The sequence below is a fragment of the Vombatus ursinus genome, unplaced genomic scaffold, assembly GCF_900497805.2.
Source record: "Vombatus ursinus unplaced genomic scaffold, bare-nosed wombat genome assembly UNPS02014864.1, whole genome shotgun sequence".
NCBI classification, from domain to species: Eukaryota; Metazoa; Chordata; class Mammalia; order Diprotodontia; family Vombatidae; genus Vombatus; species Vombatus ursinus.
Genome location: NW_020954642.1, coordinates 9,467,890 through 9,491,508, shown reverse-complemented (window position 1 = coordinate 9,491,508; position 23,619 = coordinate 9,467,890). Strand labels below are relative to the sequence as shown.

At 37.8% G+C, this 23,619-nt stretch overlaps 2 pseudogenes; one reads left to right on the top strand and one right to left on the bottom strand.

Annotated features, from left to right (window-relative positions):
* Positions 1-8,158: 8,158 nt before the first annotated feature.
* Positions 8,159-9,098, bottom strand: LOC114027867 (annotated as a pseudogene).
* A 5,752-nt stretch (positions 9,099-14,850) lies between these two features.
* On the top strand, positions 14,851-22,178 carry LOC114027922 (annotated as a pseudogene).
* The last annotated feature ends 1,441 nt before the right edge of the window (positions 22,179-23,619 follow it).

The window sequence follows — 23,619 nt, the reverse complement described above, 5'->3', positions numbered from 1 at the left end:
ATAAATTATTTATTGCTTTATAAGATTTCATGCCAATGTACAAAGTGTGAAGAAAAGAAGGAACTTCAAATTACATAACCAATTTATAGAATTTGAGATTTGAAATGGACTTTAGCAGTCATCTAAATCAGTGATGTCAAACTCAGATAGAAATTTATCCCTCTGGCAGCATATTGATTTTAAAAATCATATATTATTCTTATCTATGTTGCAATATTTTTATTAATTTTTTTAAATATTTCCAAATTACATTCTAATTGGTTAGAGTTTCAAATCTGACATCTCTGATAAGTTATTACATACACCAAAAGAATCCTAACTGTGGCATAGTAAAAGAAAGTATCATGAAAGAGTGAGTAATCATGGCTAACACTACTTGCCTGACCTTTTTGGATATAGAAATCACCAAAAATTAAAAGGAAGTAATAGAGAGGAGAATAACCACAGTACCTCAAGTAAATTGAGCCTCTCTGATAAATAAAATCAAAGGTAAAGAAAAAAACAAATAGGGGAAAAATCCTGAAAGTAAATAAATATTACAAATCAGCAGACAAAGGAATGAAGTCATAAGTAGGACAAACTAACTTATTAACTTCAACAATGCTTGTCAATAAAACTGGAACAAGTAAGATATTAAATTAGAAAAAAAAAACTTTAGAGAACAAGAAAGAGGAGCTACTATCTCTACAAAGAGATACATCAACAGAAGAAAAATGCAAGAATGTTGAGGAAAGTTAGCAACATGGAAAACTAGTCAAAATATTGCATAAAAACATGGAATCACTGAGAGATAAAATTGTTTTGGTGGAAGGAAAATCCACAGAAATGAAAGAACAAACTGGAAAATAAGAGCAAAAGACAACTCAACTGGAAGGAGGCTTGAAAGGTTTACATGCAAAGATGAGAAAGTGAAAAGATGGAGTTCAGGTCATTTATGAGTCATCAAATTTCCCCAAAAGATATGCTGAAAATACATATTTTCCCCCTCAGGAAATTGTACAAAAAACTTCCTCCCAAAAGTACTGAGAACAAGACATAGATGATACAAATCAACAGAAACCACTACTTGCTGAAAGACAGGGAAGTACATTTTCAATTCATCCAGTCAAATTGTTGTTAAAAAGTAGAGCTTCACTGATAAAGAGAAATTAAACAACAACAACAACAACAACTTTACCAATGATCTTGAAATTGGCACTGCTAAAGAAGAAGTTAAATTGCTATTTTTTTCAGATGATATGACAAATTATTTAGAAAACTGCAGAGGATCAACAAAAACATTAATTACAATAAAAACTAAATCATGCAAGTGAATAAGGTATAAGATATGTCCATAACATCACAAACATTTCTATACATGATCATTTTAAAAACAAAAAAGTCATAGGAAGATAAATAACATTTTAAATACCAATGTTATCTATTATACTTTAATTTTGTTTGTGTAGCCTAGTAACAAAACCCAATAATTATAATGTCTTTTTTTCAGAAGAAAAGAAACAAATTTTCAACATTTGGAAAGATATGCAATATTCATGGTTAGGTTTATCTAATATAGCAAAGATGATGATATACCAATAACAATTTTTTAAAATTAGATAAAATTACAGGAAAACTTCATGTAAAGGATCAAAGGATCAACTGATGGAGCTTACATAGGATTCTTATTGTAATCTAAAATCAATAAGAATATCAATTACAATCCCAATGGATGAGCAGGGCCCTTCCTGGGAAAGGACCACAGTACAAACCAGGAAAAGAGTGAGCACCCCTCTCCCCAGATCACACCTCCATTGAAGCACTAAAAATTTCCAAACCCCCCAAAATAGCTATAAAACAGCAGCACAAAAAAGCCTGAAGCTTGAGACAATACCCCTCCCCTACATGCTGGAAACAAAGTACAATTTTAACATAAAGGTCAAAATCAAGAAACAGGATAAACAAATGTGCAAACAGCAACAAGAAAGAACTGGACCCCAAAAAGCTACTATGGTGATAGGGAAGATCAAAACACAAACTCAGAAGAAGACAATGAAGTCAAAACAGCTGCAAGCAAAGCTTCAAAGGGAAAAAAAGAATTGAACACAAGTCCAAAAAATATTACTAAAAGAGCTAAACACTATTTTCAAAATGAGAGTGGTAGAAAGAATATTAAGCAAAGAAATGAAAGCAAATGAAGAAATTAAGAAAAGACAACAATTTGGTAAGAGGCACAAAAACACTGAATAAAATAACACCTTAAAAAGAGAATTAGCAGAATGAAAAAAGAGGTACAAAAAAATCCTGATAAAAACCACACATTAAAAAGCAGATTTGGCAAAATGTAGGGGTGGGGAGGTACAACAGCTCACTGAAGAAAATAATTCCTTAAAAATTAGAATTAGGTAAGTGGAAGCTAATGACTCCATGACACATCAAGAAACAATAAAATAAAGTCTAAAGAATGAAGAAAAATAGAAGAAAATGTTAAATACTTCATTGGAAAAACAACTTGCAGAAAAACAGATTGAGGAGAGATCACTTAAGAATTATTGGACTACCCAAAAGCCATGAGCAAAGAAAGAGCTTAGATACAATATTTAAAGGAATTATAAAGGAAAACAGCTTTGATATCCTAGAACCAAAGGCTAAAGTAGAAATAGAAAGAATCCACCAAACACTGTCTGAAAGAGATCCCAAAATGAAAACTATAATGAATATTATAGACAAATTTTAGAGCTCCCAGGTCAAAAAGAAAATACTTCAAGTAGTCAAAAAGAAAACATTAAAATACCATGGACTACCAGTCAGGATCACACAATATTTAGCATCTACCATATTAAAGAAGCAGAGGACTTGGAATAGTATATTCTGGAAGGCAAAAGATATGGGATTACAACCAAGAATCTCCTACCCAGAAAACCTGAGTATAATCCTTCAAGGGGAAACATGGATATTTAAGAAAACAGAGAATTTTCAAGCATACATGATGGAAAAAAAAACAAGAACTACGTAGAAAAATTTACTTTGAAATATGACTCAAGAGAAGTATAAAAAGGTAAACATGGAAGAGAAATTATAAGGAACTCAAGAAGGTTAAGCTTTTATCTTCTATGTGGGAAGATGATGCATGTAACTTCTAAGAAACTTTATTATTATTAGGGCAGTTAGAAGCATTTTACATAGAAAAAGGGTGTGGGAGTGAGTTGATTATGTTGGAATGATCTACAAGAAAATAGATAAGTGAGAAAGAGGGATGCCCCGGAAAAAGAAGAAAGGGAGGGTAAGAGTGGGAAAAACAATCTTACGTAAAAGAAATACACAAGGAAGAGCTTTTACAGTGGATAGGAAAAAGGTGGGGTGTGAGGGACTGTCTGATGTTGGCAGCTACCAGGTTGGGTACTGTGGCAAGGGTAGGGTAAGATCTGGGTATTTTGGAAGTCGAGGCAGGGACTGTGGTAGGCAGAGTCGTGTGCACTGGGATGGGCTGGATACGGAGAAGCCCTGAGGCAATTGGGCAGTGCTATGAGATAAGCTGGGTGCAAGGAAGTAGCCGAGCCTGAGCTCCTGAGGCAAGGGGCGGTGCCACGTGGGAGTGGGATGGCAGAGGACTGAGTTCCCTCTGCTTAGTCCCCTATGCAACGTCATCCCCAGATGCCTCTTGTGACCTTCCTGACTTCCGGGTCCCTTTGTGCAGCACTGACCCAGTCCCCTCCTGAGTCTGACTTCCTAGGTCACGTACTCTTGTCTATGCGTCAATCCCAGATGCCTCCTTCCTGTATCCAATCCTAGCCTCCTACGTCACTCCCTCCCCCTTGGTGTGCTAAACTCAGACAGCCCCTTCCAGTATCTGACCCTACAATCATTGGCTAGTAGCGGGCTGGGGAGGAAGGGCTAAGTAGGTACTTAGGAACAAGCGTGGTCAGATCACACACGTGCGCTCTCCCCTGGCTCCTGCCCTGTTGCTCTGGCCTTGCTGCTTGGGCTTGCTATGATGGTTTGCTGTGTTGGCCTCTGAATAAAGCTCTGGTGTTGGTGCCTCCCGATGGCTTGTCTCTGTGTGGTGATCCGGCTGAGGACCGAAGACCCGGGAGTGGGTAAGACTCTGGCAGTGTACTTCTTTTAGGAGAAGTGGGTACTGGCGCACGACTGGCAGAAGGTCTGCGTGCGGCCCGTATAGTGGGGGATGCAGGCAATGCTTGAACCTCACTCACATCTAAACTGGTTCAAAGAGGGGAATATATACACATGTATATGTGTGTGTGTGTGTGTTCAATTGGTAATAGAAATCTATATTACCTAATAGGGAATTGGGAGGGGAAGGAGATAAGGGAAAGAAGGGAGGTGATAAAAAAGACGGCAGATTTGAAATATTACTATAACCAAAGAATATAAGGATTCATTCGGTAGCTATTGCTTATTATTTCAATTTCAAGAATTCCCATCTTGGGGCTTCAGTAGTGAAAATACAAGTAATTATTTGCAAACACATGTTTCAGTAACAGTAAATAAAAAAGAAAGGAAAAAAAAAGATATGGAACAAAAGCACTTGTACTCCCTGATCAAATCTTTGAAACAGATAAAGAAACAATGAAAGTATTGACTTATTCAATTTATTTTGTGGACGTCGTGATTTTTTAAAAGCACTTACTCTTTCTGCTTTATTTATTAATTATTTTTATTTTATCCACAGGTCAATAATTCATGATTCAACTGATGGAAAGACATTTAAGATTCACTTTTGCTACTCTACTTCATTCCCGAACAGAAAATGTCTTTTCTTACATTCATAAAATATTTGGTCAAACATAAAATACTTGGATTATGTGACTCAGGAAAAAGAAATAAACATAGTGGAAATAGCATGAATATAGCACTGGACTAAAAATGAGAATCTAACTCTAAGCAACAAATGTCTGATCCATTACAGGGACTGGAATACATTGAACACAACCTGTATTCTACCCAGGCATGTGTTTTTGACTGGGTTAGTTCTGAGAAAACCTGTCTATAATGAAGGTGGCTCCCATTATTCACATTTTTTGTCTCCTCAAGTCCTCCTCCCAAGGGTGCAATTTTAACTATGCTTCCTGTCCTGCTAAAGGGAGGGGTATGTCGAAGTACATTCATTGTGCCATATGAATCAGGCATTGGACAGATAAATTATTCCCACATCTAAAAAGAATGCCAAGCACAGAGCACTCACACACTCTTTTGACAAAAACAAACCATCAAAAAAAAATAAAATTCAATAACTTAAATGACAATGACCTGCAATCTGATGGAAGGTTAATATACTCCATCATAACAGGAAGTAGCTTATGAGATGGCTGACTAGAAATTTTACATTTCACCTAAGCACTGCATTATCCCCACATTATAAGTCTGAACTCAGTTATGTCCACAACCAACCACTATACTATTTGAACCCAAGACCACTCAAAAGATTGTGGCGCCACACTAAAATGCCAAGTTCTTTTAGACCTGTGCCACCACATATACAGATATAGCCAAGTAATTTGTCATTCCCCAAAGATCCAAAAAATGATTCATTATATCCTTCAAATCCCTGAAGTTTTTAAAAGGAACTCCTAGGAACATGCTTCATGAAATGATCCTTGAAGGCTAAATCAGCCTCTGCTGCAAAGAGAACTACATTTTAGTCTTGGTTTTGCCTTATTGACTGTGTAATCTTAGGAAGCTGAATTTTCCTCTATGGCCTCAGTTCCCTAATCTGAAAATGAGAGGATTCAACTTAAGGCCTGCTGTGGTCTCTTCTAGGTCTAGATGTCTCTGGTTTAACATCATTTGCAAAGCTAACATTCTTTATTTGCTTTAACATTCTACATTTTGAGATAATATGATACCCTATGATGTTAGATCTCACACTCTCCAATTCTTGACATAATTTCTCAGGTTGCTACTTCTGGAACAATAAAATGTCTAAAAAGAGAAGCAATTAACCTGATGTGTTGGATAGTCATTCACTTTGATTCAGAATGCATGAATTTGAATTCTTGCTGTATTTAGTGGCCAGGTGATTGTAAGCAAGTCACTTCACCTTTTTAACCTCAGCTTCTACATTTTTTTCAAATGTTGATAAGGAGCCTATATTTCCTGGTTTTGGTGAGGACAAAATATGATGGTGCATGTAAAACAATTTATAAACTTTTCGGTGCCACAAAAATCATTAACACAAGTGGACCATTTTTTTTTGTTTTGTTTTGTTTTTTGGGTCATTGTTTATATCCTTTTTGATTTCTTGGAATTCCTTCTGTTAACATACAATTCATTCTACTACAAAAGGAGACAAGTAAATATACTGGGAAAAATGAACAGTAGCACAGAAGCAGTTTGATGCTTGATCCCAGTAGGGGTTCAAAAGAATTTTATACAAATTGTTTCAGGAAAGCAAGATAAATCAATTGCAATGAGAGAGAGTGGCTATAATTTACTTTTTGGAGATATTTTTCAAGCACGATGAAAAGTATCAGCATAAAATTGTGGAAAAGAGACAGAGAGAAAGAGACAAGGAGAGAGAATAAAAAAAAAAAAACTGAGGCTCTGGAGTTGTCTTGAAAACTAATTAAGTTAACTTTTCTCCTGAAGGGGCCATACAACTGAGAGCCTTGGCAATGGAACTTTCCCATCAAGGTAATTGGTTTACATCCAATTCCTGCTGCTAAAAATGAAATCTTGGCAGCAGCTGATCTCCATTGAGGTGTTTAAAGAGATGATTGCCCCCAGGGACAAGTACCCATGGCATCATCCATTGCTGTTCTTACACAGACACATCACCAAGGGGTGGTAGCAGATGAAAATGGAACTGACAATTGATGTCGAACTGTTGCAACTAACTGATAGTGGGAGATATATAGGCCATGGAAGCCTGCCTAGTCAAGGATAGAGGGCTCTATAGAGGAAACCCTCTGACACTTACATTTAATACAGTTTCTTTTACAAAAGAACAATAGTTATTTGTTTTTAAGGAGGAAGGAAAGCATACATGAATTCCTTGGGTTTTCTAGTCAGTAAGTTTAAATGCTTTCATCAAATACAAATTAGAAGGAATCTATCAATCTCTCTTTATCATTCTATCTATCTATCTATCTGTCTATCTATCTATCTATCTATGTATCTATCTATCCCCTCTATGTGCCAATTCCACTTCTAAGGTCTGTGGACACAAATATAAAAGTGAGACATTCCCTTCTATCAAGGAGCTCACATGTAAATAGGGGGTGACAAAACATATCAGAGGGGTCTGGTACAGGGCAGATGGAAAGGCCAAGAGGTCCTTAGTGTAAAGCAACAAAGCAGGTGGGAGTGACAGCTTTACAGGTAAAGCCATGTCCATTTCTGAGACTGAACCATTTGAAATTGTCAAGAATATTGGGGGCAATTTTTTTTAACCCTCTGGTTCTTCTATATTTGTGACTGTTAAGGAGACACAAGTGTAGAGCTTTCAGAGGAAATTGTCAAGTGGGTCTTTACAAAATTTTATCTTTTGTACAATTACAATAAAGGCCAGGCTGAAATCAGGGCTCACTGCCTACATTACCAGACTCTTCTGTTCTGAGCTGCCTCCACCAGGATTGGAGGAAAGATGCTAATGGTGGTTTGGCCTGCCTGGTGCATTCTTCCTCTTTCTCCCTGAATAGGCAGCTGTGCTTCTTTGCCCACCTGTCAATGTCCATTGGTCAACAACTGGTTTGGATAGTGTCCAGGATGTCCTCAATCCCACCCACCAATACTCCAGAGAATTACGAAATTTTGGGACTCAGCACAATTTCTGAGATTATCTAGTCCAATAATCGGAATCTCTTCTAAGAATTCTGGGAAAGGGTTTATGAGAAGCGTGTTACTAATACATGTGACCTATTTTACTTTCGGTCACTTTAAAGAAACGCCTAATTATTAAGAAGTTTATTCTTCCCTCAAACTGAAATTATGCTCTCTACATCTCTTATCCAATAGTCCCACTGGGCCCGATGAGGGGAATGCTGGTAAATGTTTAACAACTAGCTCTCTAAAAAGATTTAAAAAATAAACAAATACACAGGACACACTTTAAATTTAAATCTGCATTAGTAACATTTCCTCCATCACTTTTTTTTAGTGAGCACTTTTATTTCTTTGTTTCACAAATAAACTAGCTGAAATAGTTGTTTCCTTTGGGCTAATCAAATAGACCAAATCCCATATCTTCATCAGATTCCCCCCATTCTTCCTTGACTTCCACCTTGGCTGGAGCAGCTGGAGCATGCACAGCACTAACTGGAGTGCTGGCCTCAGGGGCTGCCACTGCAAATGCCTAAGGGTCAGCCAGAAAGGCATTCACCTTTTCAGCAAGTGGGAAGGTGTACTCAGTCTCCACAGCTACAGACAAGACCCACTTGTACCCATTGATGATCAAGCAGGGTACTGATACAACAGTTGGGTAGCCAGTCTGCAGACAGAAGTTGACAACGTTACGGATACCCTCTAAGAACCGTAGGTACAAAGTCTCCTCCGTGATGTCCAGTATTTCAGGGTTGTAGATGCTGCCATTGTTAAACACCTGCTGAATGATCAGCCCAAAGAAGAAAGGAGAGATGTTCAGCATGTTCAACAGGGTGGCCTCCCTGGTGCCCACTTTGTCTCTAGCCTTAATCAGTCTTACATCACTCATGATTTCAATGGTGCCCCTGGAAATCTTGGTAGTGATACCCAGAGCCTGGAAGAAGGAAGCCATCTTGGGACTCAGACCAGTATTCTGAGGTGGCACAGCAACATCACACGGGGCAATGGCCCTAGCACTGGCTACAGCTGTCATTTTATTGGCCAGAAGCATATCCCTAATCTCAGTTAGATCTTCCTTGGTGAGCACAAAGCCCACATTTCCCCAAATATGAGGCAGCAGTTTCTCCAGGGCAGGGTTGTTCTCCAGATATCCACAAATGGCTTTGTGCATCATGGTGTACTACAGCCTTCCCACAGAGGGATATCTGGATCTGCTGCATCTGCTTGGAGCCCACATTGTCTGCTCCCACAATGAAGCATTTTGGATTACAATCCAAAAGCTGGATGATCTTGAGGAAATAATTGGATATCCAGGTAGCCCTGTCTTCCCTGGGCATCTCAAAGGTGCTTCAGGGATTGCCATGCGGGATTTAAAGATGATGTCACTTGCATGAGGACACCTGGGGAGAGTCCTCCATCACTTTCCTAAATCTAGATAATCAACAAAACAATAAATCATGCCCCAGTTTTGGTGTGTTCATTGATTTCCAAGACATAAATTGCTCACACTAAAATTTTTTCAGTTGGCTTTTTGAGCTGATTAGAGCTGGCTGTAGCAGACCTGTAGGCCTAAAAGAATATAACTAATTGCTCTTCCACATGACAGCTCTTTAAATAGTTGAAGACAGTGATCCCACGCTACCATTTCACACCCACAAGATATCTCTTCTAAACATCTAGGATTTGATACCTGTTATTAAAGAATATAATAAAATAGACCAAAAAGTTATAGAAATACTTTTCTAAATGTTACAGAAATTATTTCACAGAGTAATAGCAAAAGTGTTAGTAGGTACATGCCATTGGATTTGTAAAATGTAATTGAAAAGGGTTTCCTTCCACAGGTGGCCTATGAAATGCCTATGTTCCAAGAGTAGAATCAAAAGGGCAACATCCATATGAATTCATCCAACAGTACGCCAAAGCATGTTGGACAAATGTGTGAGTCATGCAGATTTGTTTGTAGAAAAAGAGGCATTTTGACAACTCAGGGTCGGGTCATCACCACTGTGTAAAGATAGAAATTAATATTTCCTCTGATTCCTACTGTATTGATTTTACTGTGTAATTGATTTTATGCTGCATTGATTTTTTTGAATGATTAGCATCTGCCTGAACACACTCCACTCAAAATGCTGATCTTTCCCACTTTGAATGGCTTAAAGGAGTGATTAAAAGGGTATGATATGATAACTCCTGAAACTAGCCCCTGGGACATTTGCTTGCTAAGCAGTTTATCCTGAGAACTCTGTTTGTTGTCTGTAAAAAAAAAATAGCTTAGACTGGAGCCCCTACCCCTAAATAGCAAATTTTTTGCCACTGTCTCTCCTTGTGAAATTAGGGGAAGTTTGATCACCTTTGGTGGGGATCAAATTGGGTGGTTCTGGTCTCCCAGCCAATATTAAAAGAGTCAGAGGAATCATATAAAGTAATTAAAAATTAAGGAATTTCAGAGGCTTTTGATTGTCTACACCTGAAGGCCAACACAGCTTGCCCAGATGTAGCCAATTGTGACATTCTCCAACCACCCAGAATTCCTCCTTTCCTGGATCTCAATAAAAGAGTACTCTTCTTTTTCATCAGTAACTGACATGGCTGAGGCAAGTCTGACCCATTTTATTAACAACTATATGTGCAACTATTAATAAACTGATCTTGTTTAGAAAAATGGGCCTCAGTTTCCCTGGTATTGCATTTTACTCATCACACCACCAGAATTATTGACTAATGAAGAGTATGCAAGGAAACAATAGAAACCAGTCAATTTTTTATTGCAGGATGCAAAATATTAGCATTTACCAAATACCAAAGAAGACATGACCTGATGACAAAAAATACACAACAAAAACTCACTATCTCTGACAAATCCACAGATAGCAAAAACCTGAACTGCTAATAAAGATCTTAAAATATCTGTGAGAATTCAACAAATTAATTGACCTGAAACCAGAGCATTGCCACAGACAGAAGTATTTCTTGCTCACAATTGACTTAATATAAAACTTGTCCATAAAAATTTAAAAACAATATTGTAATAGATTTTTCCTTACCAAAATACTCATAATCTCTAGGTTAAGTGGAATAGAAAGCTTTAAAAAATACAGATACAGCAAAGTAGAAATCAAAATCACGTAGGAACAGAAAGAGGTACATACCATCACCATCGTCCAGCCTGTTAATAGTTATCTGAAAGTTGTTTTCAGTGATCTAATATTCCATTTTGAAACATTGTTATTTGAGCCACTTGTGCAATGGGTCCATAGGATATTAAATGTAATAATAATAGTGATAACTATAGCTAACTTTTATATAGCATGTTAAGGTTTGCAAAGCATTTTACATATTCTCACATTTGACCCTCATGCACAACCCTGAGAGGTAGGAGTTATTATTACCTCATCTTACAGATAAAGAAACTGAGTCACAAAAAGGTTAAGTGATTTTCCCCGAACAAGTATCTGAAGCAGGATTTGAATTCAGGTCTTCCTGTGCTGGGACAACTAGCTGTCTATAAAAACTAACGGCAGGAAATGGACATTTCCAAAAACTTTCAATCTAATCTTTATCAAAAAAGATGAGAAAAAGATGAATAATACAACTAACAATAAAAACTAATAATTTTCAGCATAATACAGTGAAAAGACAATCTTGAAGCCAAGAAGACCTGGGTTCAAGTCCCACATACTTGATGTGCGACCCTGGGCAAGTCACTCAACTTCTCAGAACACTAGGAAAAAGTCAGAAATTGGGGCAGCTAGGTGGCACAGTGGATAGAGCACTGGTCCTGGAATCAGAAGGACCTGAGTTCAAATCCAGCCTCAGACACATAACAGTTACTAACTGTGTGATCCTGGGCAAGTCACTTAACCCCATTGGCTAGCCAAAAAAGAAAGAAAAGGGTCAGAAAGTATAAGTCGCAGAAAAGATGTTTTCCTGCTCTTGTTTGAGGAAGTTTCCTCAACCAGCATTTCCTTATATCAATGAAAGCACTGGTCTAGCCTCTATCTTCACCCCCAAGTTGCTACTTAGAGTCTTGTTAGTTAATGCTTTCATTGCCAGTTAATAGATCAAGCAGGGATACATTGACAACCAAATGAGAGCAAGATTCCTTGTGAATGGAACAGATAAATTTCTGGATGTGAAGGGGATGAGAGTATATATATGAGAAGAATGCAGGAAAACAAAGAAAGGACAATTTTGCCAGGGTCTAGTTTTAGAAACTGTCCATTTTGTTGGAAAGGAAGAAAAGGCTTTGTGGCTTTTCCTGGACAATATTCAGGTCAGTATTATGATAAAGCCAAGACTTTCTGTTGAAGAACATTTTCATAATAGTCCCTCCTCTTCCCTCCATCCCCCAACCACATCCCAGGTAATTATTTTCTGTGTTTCTATTGGTAGAAGAATAAAAGCTCGTAGAGGTCATTCCTCATCTCATGAATTGATCCTAGAGTGACTTTGTGATTGGACCTCTCTATTTTTCAAGTTTTCCACTACCAATGACTGTCCAATTGAGATGAGTTATGTTTGTTGTTGTTATTTCTTTGTTTGCTTGTTTTCTGAAAGGCAAAGCTGATCACACATTTGATAGGGCCAGGGAGCTGAGGCTCAAGCTATGATTCCTCTGGCCATGGTTTCTGTGGTTTCTGGAACAACTAACATGATTTAAAAAAAAAAAAAAAAAGATCCAGCCAGAAGGAGCTGGACACTACAAACTTTGCCCTGATCTTCAGAAGCCTTTTAATGAGAAGACAGGGAGCCATATCTACTGAAACTAAGTCTTATAGCATCCTTGTTTTTTGTTTTTTGTTGTTGTTGTTGTTGTTGTTTTTTTTTTTTTTGGCTAGGCAATGGGGTTATGTAACTTGCCCAGGGTCACACAGCTACTAAGTGTTAGGTGTCTGAGGCCAGATTTGAACTCAGGTCCTCCTAAATCCAGGGCTGGTGCTCTATCCACTGCACCACCTAGCAGCCCCTATAGCATCCTTGTTGAATATCCTTCCTATGCGACATCTCTCTCAGCCTTGTTTTGTTAACTATTGAATGACTGAAGTGTCTCATTTTGTTCTCCACTGAACTAACAGAGAATCAGTCTGAGTCAAGTCACCCCATTGTGGGCTCCTCATGGCATGCATCTAGTGCTGCCTGAGGCTAATCCTCTGTCCAGAGCATCTCAGTGGGCAAATGAATGTCCCACCTTACAACTAGGCAAGATTTTGAAGTTTTTCCTTTAATTCTCAAGCTGTGAGAAAGGCAATATCCTGCCTGTGGGCTGAAGAAAAACAGATTTGTGAACTGAAAATATGTATATTATTATCATATACTTCAGTTAATTTTATACTTCTGCAAATTGTATTCCTATGTAAATCCCTTCAAATAAGTAACAAACTTTGAGAGAACACCCCAAGCTTTCCTTTTATTATGTGCCATCTACTCCATGGAAGAATTCTTGGGCGTTATTATTTATAATTCTTCAAAAAGCCTCAGAAACAGCATGACATAAGGGAGAGTTCTGAACTTGAAATCAGGAAGATTTGGGTTCACTTCTCACTTCTTATACCCTTGATTTGGGTGACTATAGGCATTCTCTGAGTTTCAGAAAAGACTTATTGCAGAGCTCAATTTGAATAAATTCAACAAGCATTTATTAAACAATGACAATGGGCCAGACAGTATGTGAGATTCTGGGAATACAAAGGCAAAATGAAAAATAGTCGCTGATCTTGAGTAGTTCATATTCTATTAGGAGAAACAGAACATATACAGATAAGGTCATAGAAAATATATACAAAGTAAGTACAAATTAATTTTTAGGTTATAGGGCTCTACTAACAGGGATGGAGGCAGGCTGAAGGGAATAATCAGGAAAGGCTTAAGGTAAGAAGCTGTTCTTTATCTGAACCTTTAGGAAAATTAGGGAGTTAAATAAATCTGAGGAGACAGTACATTCTAGTCTGACTGTGCAAAAGCAAGGAGACAGCCAATAGAATGCTCGTATCAGCATAGAGGCTGCTGGTTGTGCACTGGATAGAACATTGGACCTGAGTTCAAATCTTAAGTCAGAAACTTGCTAATTGTGTGACTCTTGGCAAGTCACTTAACTGTTTGCCCTCAATTTCTTCAACTGTAAAATGAGGATTGTAATAGCACATACCACCCTTGTAGGGTCCTATTATGTTGTGAAGATCAAATGAGATCATATTTGTAAAAGTGCTCAGCACAATGCCTGGTACCTAGTAGGTGAATTTATAAATGTCATTCCCTTCCAAATATGTTTATATACAAAGTATATCTACATCGGTGCAAATAATTCCCACAAATAGGAAGGAATCATAGATCCCTGATGTACTGAAATGTAGCAGAAACAGAAGGTCTTGACTGACAAGTCTTCATATATATCATTTGCTTTATCAGGTGCTTTGTTACTACACAAAGTCAGACCACAGTAGTTTACAACTGATGCTCCAAATAACTATCTACCTTTTTAAAAAATATTCTTGGACAATTCAGTTTTTATTAATTTATTTAATTATTTATTAATAAATTGATGACAACTTGGAGAGAGGTATTTAGTAGAGTATCAGCAAGGCTCTCTCTTTAGCTTTGTTCCATTCAACTTATGTTTTTAACCCTATAAATGACTTGAATGAAAGCATGATTTGTGGGTGGCATGTTTGCAGATGAAAAAAGCAGCTAATATCTTCGATGACAGAAGAAGATTCCAAAGGGACTTTTCTGGGTTGAAGCTAAAAATAAGGATATAATTAGGATAAGTGTAAATTCCTATGTTTGAATTGAACAAGGCTAACTGTAAAAATAGAAGGTTAAAAAGATATGACTAGTCACCTGTTTATGTGAAAAAAATATCTGGGACTCTTGGTGGACTGCTAGCATGATGCCAGTCAAAAAAGTTAATCTGATTTTAGGTCTCATGAATATGCAGTATCTAGGCAATATTTACCCTGTATTCAGCCTTGACTTGGTTTCACTGGGAATCTATCTTCTATTTCTGAGCACCATATTTTATTAAGGATGACAAGCTGGAATGTATCCAAAGAAAAACAAGGATAGCAGAGATATTTAAAACAAGAAATGTACAGATTATTCAAAGAAAATTGGATTGTCCCCAAGTGTGATCTGCAAGTCGGTGCCATGGCTGCCAAAAGGTTCTGACCAATGTGAGGTTCCACTAGCCTCAGGCACCCAGGCCATGTGTGTCTGTCCCTAGACCCCTGGAGTGTATCCTCAGAAAAAAATGATTTGTCTCAGTGGAGCAATCCAGCTTAGACACTTCTCCAATAAGCTAAGGATGCCCCTCAAGTGAGTCTTCCATGGGAACTCAGCTTTTGTTAAAATAGTATGTTTGTCAGACCTTATTGACCTGTTTACTCATCTCTAATCAGTGGAATAAGGCTATCAGTGCCTGTACAGAGCATGGCAGACCACCTGTCCCAACTTGGGCTAGCAGATATATGATTCTGCTCCAGATGTTTTGCATTGGAAGAAAGTTTATTTGAAGGCATTTTGAGAATGAAGCACTTGAAGGAGGCCTTTGAGACCTCATCTTACTTGGGCACAATGCCAGAGTATATGCACTTTACAACAAGGATGGACTTCTCTGTACTGGGTCAGATGATTTGTCTGCAAAACTCTGGCATGTGAGCCCAGAACATTGTACATATGGCATCCAGACCCCGACTTTTGCTGGTATGAAGTTTGCAAAGGAATCTTAATGGGTCTCTTGAACTTGTCTCTTTGAGTTGCCATGTTTTTAGAAACACTGGACTTGTAGTATGTAGGAGGCCTTGAACTTATCAAGGATGAATGGTCCCCTGAGCTGACATAATTTGTTGTTTGTGTCCCAAGTTGTCTTCCTTGTGTGTCCTTGGGAGTCAAGACAGGTGCCAGTAAGTCTGAACTAGACTGGGAAACTACTTGTGCAGCTGGGACCCTTGCAGATAAGCAGACCATCAAATCTTCATAGTCTAGCAGTTCTCAAGGGAAAAGAATACTGCTTTTTCTATCTTAATTATTCATGATTTTTCCTCCCCTGCCACTCCTACTTAGGTGGAGATTTCTGTTTCTCCTCTTCTCTTTGTCACAATTTCATAAATATATAAGCTTCTGTTTGGATTGTGAACTCTTTGTGTTTGCTTAGGATTTCACATGAATGTTCATTTCTCTTCTAATAAACCTAGTTGCAAATGTCTCATGGACTTGTGATATTATTTTTGGTTAAGAAGTTTGATGAACAGAAACTTATAACAGGATACTTTAATAACACAATAGCCTGTTGGGAATGGAGTTCAAAACTTGGAATGTAGCATTTCTGAGGAGACCCAGGTGCAGTGTTCCGTGTGAACTACAGTGATGAGCTTGATCTCTTGGTGAATGATTCTTTAGACTTCACTGTGAAAGTATGTGCCTTACCAACTGATGTGCCTGAATATACTCATTGGACATATTGAGTAGGTAACCAAGGTGGTTCTACATAAGTTCAAGGTCAAGTCTCTCTTGAACAGCCCTGGAGGTGACATTTTCTTCAGTGCTAAGAAGTATGATATCAAGATTTGACCATTTGGAGGAGAAATCAGTTGCAAATGCTTAAAAATGTCTGTAGCTGAGGATCGAAGTATCTGTTTGCAACCAAGACTCCATTTTGATTGCAAATACATTTAATGTAGTCAGCTCTAGGACTTTTATCAATGGGACTTTCCCAGCTATGTTATTCTCAGGGTTAAGAAGTCTCCAAGTCAGCAAACTTGGCATTGGTTAGCTTTGGAGACATCTTTGCTCTGCTATTTGACAACTTCTACTTAAACATCATGGACTTAAAGACAGTGATATGGGTTTGGTTTTTGCCACCAGTATGCCTGACCACAGTATTCACTTGATGTTATAAAAGGAATATAGCTTAAGATATGGACAGTAAGTTAAAAAAATGACTTTGGATACTGAGGCTGCTGGTTCTGATGCAGCCTCTGTGGAAGTCAATTTTGCATGAACTAAAGTTCATACCTAATTGTATTGTCATGCAGTGCATGATTTATTTTCCTGGGTGAGCAGCAATGGGGGGGGCAGGGAGAAGAAGGGTAGAGGAGAGGGATTATTTTATTGACATACAGCAACACAGCATGCTAACAGTCCACACCATTGAAATTCATTTGTACTTAGTAATTCTCGTCATTATAAAAAAACAAATTTGGGGCCTAAAATAAAATGAAGTTTTTGGCCTGAAGAGGAGAAGGCTTAGGTGTGATACAACAGTTGTGTTCTAATACTTTAAAAGATGTCACATAGAAGAGGGGCTAGGTTTATCAAACTTGGCCTCAAAGAGTAAAAGTAGAACCAAGGAACTGAATTTTGTTATAAAAAGAGCAGATTTTGTTTCAATAAAAGAGAAAATGGTAACAACATCAAGAAATTTATAAAAATTAAATTTAGCCCAAAGTAGAAAATGACTGCCGCATGGGAATACTGAGTTCAAATTCTTGAACTGTGTTTGGTCAGAGGCTTAATATCTACTGGTCAGGTTTGTTATTATGGGGATTTATGTTTCAGGTGGGGTGTTGGACTAGATGACTTCTGAATTCCCTTTCAAATAAAAGATTTATTGATTCTGCCATGTAGGTGCCGAATTCTAAGGATACAAATAACTTTTTTTTTTTAAATCACATTGACTATCCTCAAGGAGTTTGATACAATAATCTACTGAACAGTCCACCTTCATCTCTCTATTTAAGCATTCTGTGAGTTCCATTCATTCTTTCTTTAATCCCCGCCCCCCCACATCCATCCCTTCCTCTCTATTTCCACTGTTGCCACAACATTCTAGGTGTTTATCATCTAAAATCTGTGTTAGGGAAATAGTCTTCCAGCTGTTGACCCTGAATTCAGTCTGTCAAGTTTATTTTATCCCTTCTGTCACCGCTGTACTAATTGCTTTGATCATGTAAATCCCTTTTCTCAGCAACCTCTTACAACTCTACAGATTGGAGACAGGTGAAAGTCCAAATTTCTTAGTCTTTATACTATATGTGAGAAGTGGGAATATGAATGGAAAGTCATATAAAAGGTATTTGACTACCTTGTATTTCTTTGTAATTGTTATCTTTATATTTATTGTATAAAAGGTATTTGTTGATTGATTCTTACAATCTAAACTCCTTGTGAGTAGGGATTGTTGCATACTTGGTACCTGCATCCCTAAAACCTAGCACAGGTCATAAATATTTTTTGATGTATTGGACCTCAATGGATGAGAAGTCTCTGAGTGATTGTAGTAGAGGGTGAGACTGAAATTGGAAGGTTTGAATAAGGAGTCCTCACTTCTCCTCCCGGCTTACTCTATGTATGTGGTGGGTGGTGCAGATAGGGGTAGGAAGGAAAACATGCAGTCAACATTGGAGAGAGTAATCTGTGATAAGGTGTTATTTGGAAAATTCCAGGGACTGTGAGCATAAGCAGATAGAGATGGTGAGAAGAATCATAGGATGGGTAGATAGAACACTGGACCTGGATTCAGGGAGACCTGAGGTCAAATGTGACCTCAGAAACTTACTAGCTGTGTGATGCTCAACTAATCACTTAATCCCTGTTTGATTCAGTTTTTTTGGAATGAGCAATACAATGCATACACACATGAATGACAGCCTCTATAATACAAATCTCTGACCAATTATGACATGAACATGCCAGGTCACATTTATGTATACACACTATGTACATGTATATAACATGTGTAACATGTATTCTTATTGTGTATGTGTATATATGTGAGATATGTTCTTATTACAAGGTGTTATAGAAGAAATAGTCACAAAATTTGGTTTCTGTTCCATCTCTGCTACTTCTTGACTATGTGACCTTGGTTATATCACTTCCCTTTCTTAGTTTCCTCATTTAAATTGATAAAATTGGTTGTTGTGAAACACAAATATGTAGAACATTTGACAACCATGAACTCAATATGCATGAGAAATTATCTATTGTTTGTGATACTGGGGAGGGGTGGTAGCATTTATTAAGAGCCTATTAAATGCCAGGTAATGTACTAAGAGCTTTGCAGATATTATCTCATTTGATCCTGTAGCTGTAAGATGTGAATAATGAATAAATCTGACAGTAAGTGCTCATGAAACACATATTTTGTTTCTTTGAGAGATATACTGAAGATACAGAGAGCAGTCATTGTTTTGGTAAAGTTCATTTTCTGTGGGATGGTAAGTTTAAATCTTCTGTAAAAGAAAGAACACAAAGATTGACAAAGATCCTGAATTCGAATACAGATCTAACACTGTCAAATTCTGTGGCAAGAAAAGCAATTTCATTTATCTGAACCTCAGTTTCCCCATTTATAAAAATGAGGATAATAACACCTGTCCAATTTACCCCCAAGCCTGTGGTGAGGAAAGCACTTTGTGCTATCTAGGGACAAGTGTTCTATGGTCCTTTGGGCTTTATAAACTGAATAAAAGAATGAGTGAATGACTTAGTGAATACATGAATATCATATTTATTATATGTCAAGCACTGTGTTAGACACTAGCAATCTGCCTTCCTGTACTCTTTCCAGACTCTCAGGATTATCACACAGATCCTTGCCATCAGGCCCCCTGTTGCCCCCTTAGGACTTTCAAGTCTTTCCAAGTCTTATAGCTGAACTTTCTTTTATGTGTTGCTTTATCCTACCTAGAGTGTAAACTTGAAAGTCTTTCTATTTCTATCCACAGCATTTACCATAGTGCTTGGCTCATAGTAAGCACCTAACACAAACTTCTTTTTGTTCATTCATTTGAATAATAATTACCATTATTATTTTAAAGTCAGTGCTGATTAGTAGGGAAAACACTGGACTAAGAGTAAGAAAACATATATTCAAGGCGTAGTTCTGAAACTTCCTGGTTGGGTGACTTTGGGGAATAGGCTCACCCTCTCTGAGTCTCAGTTTACCAATTTGTTAAATAGAGATTATAATATCTACAGCCTCACAAGGTGGTGGTGAGAAAAGAATTTTACAAATCGCAAAGAGCTGTATTAATGTGAGTTATTCTTACTGTGAGGGATGATGATAACCACTAAGTAAATAGAATCCCTATTTTATACTCATACCTGTGTTATTGAGAAAGTATAAGAGAGAATCCTTATAATTGAAGAGCTTATTTGGTGGATGGGGGTGGGGCTGTGGGACACACGGAAAAGAGTTATACATACCAGAGAACAATACGAGAGAGTATACGATTAAGAATGCTTTGCAATATATAATATTCCCAGAAATCAGGGGTTCATTGTGTGTTAATCATAAACTATCGGAGAACCTTTACCCCTCCTCCAACTTTATGCTTACATAAAGAGTCTTCATTGGTTGCTGTGGTCAAAGAAATAAGCCAGCTTTCACCTGATGACCATTTCCACATAAATGAGCCTATTCACACTAACCTTCATTGGTTCTATAGGAGTTGATCACAATTGATTGCTAGACCCCTTTTAAGCTCCATAGGACCTTCTACAGCTTGCCTTTTCTTCAAATCATCATCATCATCATCATCATCATCATCTAGCACTTATATAGTTCTTTAACATTTCCAAAGCACTTTACAAATATTATCTCATTCAGTCCTTACAACAACTATGAGAGATAGTTGCTATTATTGGCCTCATTCAATAGGTGGAGAAATTGAGGCAGAAAAAGGATAAATGATAAAATAATAAATAATGAAATGATAACAAATAAGCACCTGTTATGCCTAGCCAAAAAAAAAAAAGAATTTTGATTATCATCTTCCCATGTAGGGATGTAAACAATTTAGCTCTACTGAATCCCTTGTGCTTTTTTTTCCATTTTTACCTGTTTAAGCTTCTCTTGGGTCTTGATATTGGAGGTAAGAGGTTTGGTTTAGTTATGGTTTTCTCCTTATGAAGGCTTGAAATACTTCTACTGCACTGAAAGATCACTTTCCCCTTGATGTGTCATGTTTAATTTTGCCAAGTAGGTGATTCTTGGTGGTAGTCCTAGCTCCTTTGCCTTCCAGAATATCACATCCCATGACTTCTGATCCTTTAATGTCGCAGCTGCTGAGTCCTGTGTGATCCTGATTGCAAATCCCCATTATTTGAATTGTTTCTTTCTGGCCACTTGTAGTATTTTTTTACTTGACCTTATAGTTCTGAAATTTGGCTATAATGTTGCTTGGGGTTTTTATTTTGGATTCTCTTTCTGAGGTAATTGGTGAAGTCTTTCAATGTCTATTTTGCCCTCTGATTCCAGGACATCAGGACAATTTTCCTTTATACTTTCTTGAAAGATGTTGTCCAGGTCCTCCTTTTGATTATGACTTTCAGGTAGTCCAATGATTCTGATATTGTCTCTTTTGGATCTATTTTCCAGGTCAGTTGTTTTTCCCATGAAGTATTTTACATTTTCTCCCATTTTTTCATTCTTTTGAATTTGTTTGGTTGATTCATGATGTCTCACAGAGTGATTAGTTTCCATTTGCCCAATTCTAACTTTTAAAGTGTTGTTTTTCTCAATTAACTTCTGTACTTTCTTTTTCATTTGGCCCATTATACTCTGTAAGGAGTTAAGCTGTTTTCTTCATTGGATTTTTGTATCTCCTTTTCCATTTAGCCAATTCTACTTTTTAAGCAGTTTTCCAAGTGGTTGACTTTTTTTTTCATAATTCTCTTGCATCACTCTCATTTTTCCCCATTTTTCTTCTACCTCTCTTATATGATTTTTAAGCTTCTTTTTGAGCTCTTCTATGAATTATTTTCCAGATTGAGACCACTTCCTGTTTTTCTTTGGGGTTTTGCCCTTAGATTTTTTTGACGTTTGTGTCCTCTTCTGAGTTTGTGTAATGCTCTTCTCTACCACCATAATCATTTTCTATGATCAGATTATTTTTTATTGTTTTTTTACTTATCTTTTTTTTCTTTTGAGGTCTTTTTCCTTTCTTTCAAATTTGAGCTCCACTCCCTTGGTAGGAAAGGCACTCTGTCAAGCTTTTTGTGCTAGTGACTGCAGGTCCTGGTTGTTTACCTTGGGCTGCACTGATGTTGCCCTCAGGCCCTAGGGGGATCCTTGTGGCTGGTGCTGCACTGAGCAGGTGGGGTAGGGGTTGGCTGGTTCTTCTGGAGGCTGGAGGGGCCTGGCAGCTCACCTGGTGCTGAGACAGAGTCCTAGAAGTAGTATCTTGCACGTGCTGAGGCCCAGTGGGATATTTTTGCATTTTCCTGTGGCTACACTAAAGTACCTGGCAGTCTGGCCTCTGGAGGCTGCCTGTTTGCTCTGGGCTAAACTGAAGTGTGGCAGGGCTGGTGCTGGCTGGTGGCTGCCTGTTGTCTTAGGCACCCATAGAGTTGGCATCTACCTGTTTGCCTGGGACTGTGCTGCAGCACAGGGAGGTCTGACCACTGAATGATGCCTACTTGCCCAGAGCTACACTGAAGCATGTGGTAGTTCTTGGAGCTGGAGTCTTCCTGTTTCCCTGGTTTTGCTAAGACATTGTGGGGCTCCTGGTTGCCTGTCTTTTTGCTGGTTCTGCTGTTTCATGATTTGTTTTGGGGCACTATTTCATGATTGTTTGGAGGTGAGTATGGGAGAGTTACAGCTATTTACTGCTTATTCCACCATCTTGGCTCTTGGAAGTTGATCAGGAAAGATTATCAAAATCACTTTTACAGGAGAAGAAATTGAAACTCGGAGAGATTTTTAAGATTAAGCTCACATAGCCAAGCTAAGATCAGAAACCTGGTTTGTGACTCTAAATTCTAGCCTTTCTCCTATGCTAAATTGATTACCAAGTTCCTTTTGGCATATGGAGTATTCATTTCACATGTCTTTCTCTGACATTGGGTACTTGCGTGGCTTGGACCAAATTGTTTATGTGTCTGGCCCTCAGTTTCCACATTTTCAAACTAATAGCTACTTAGACCCCTTCCAGCCTAAGTCTTATAATCTTATCATCTTTACTTCAAGTCTAAGTATGCAGTGATCACAATTTAGTAGGGAAAATGATGCAGTTGAAGTTGCTGAACTTGGACTTAAATCATGACTTTGATATATACTACTCATGTAAATTTGAGTAACAGTCTTTCTGGGTTTTGTTTCATTATCCAGAAAATAAAGATGAATTAGATCATTGGTGTCAGACCCAAATAAAAATAGGGGCAACTAATCTGTTCATAAGGATCTCTGGTGGGCCACATATTAACTTAGTTTTATATTGTAATATTGTCTTTTATTGTCTTTTTATTTATTTTGTTAAATTATTTCCCAGTTACATTTTAATCTAGTTCAGGTTGTACTCTAGTTTGTAATGAACTGTCTGTGGACCCTCAGGCTACGTATTCTGGACTACATGATCCATGCCAGAAATATTCTCCCTCCTCTCCTCAGACAACTGATTTACTTTAAGTATCAACTAAAATCCCTTATTCTATAGGGATTCCACAACCCCTTTTAAATCTAGTGCTTCCTCTGTTTTAATTATCACCCCCCCATATATAATTTGCTTTGTATATATATTTACTTGCATGTTGTCTCCCATATTAGCTTAAAAGCTCAGAGGTGGAGCCAAAATGGTGGAGTAAAGGCAGAGACTTTCCTGAGCTCTCCCCCAAACTCTTTCAAATACCTTTAAAAATGACTCTAAACAAATTCTAGAGCAGTAGAACTCACAAAACATGGAGTGAAACAAATTTCCAGCCCAAGATAACTTGAAAGGTCAGCAGGAAAGGTCTGTTACACCAGGTGAGAGAGGAGTACAGTCCAGCACAGACCAGGCCCCAGCAAACCAAGAGCAGGCCTTGGGGTGACTGAATCACTGGCATCAGTGGCAGTTTACAAACCTCTCAGTCCAT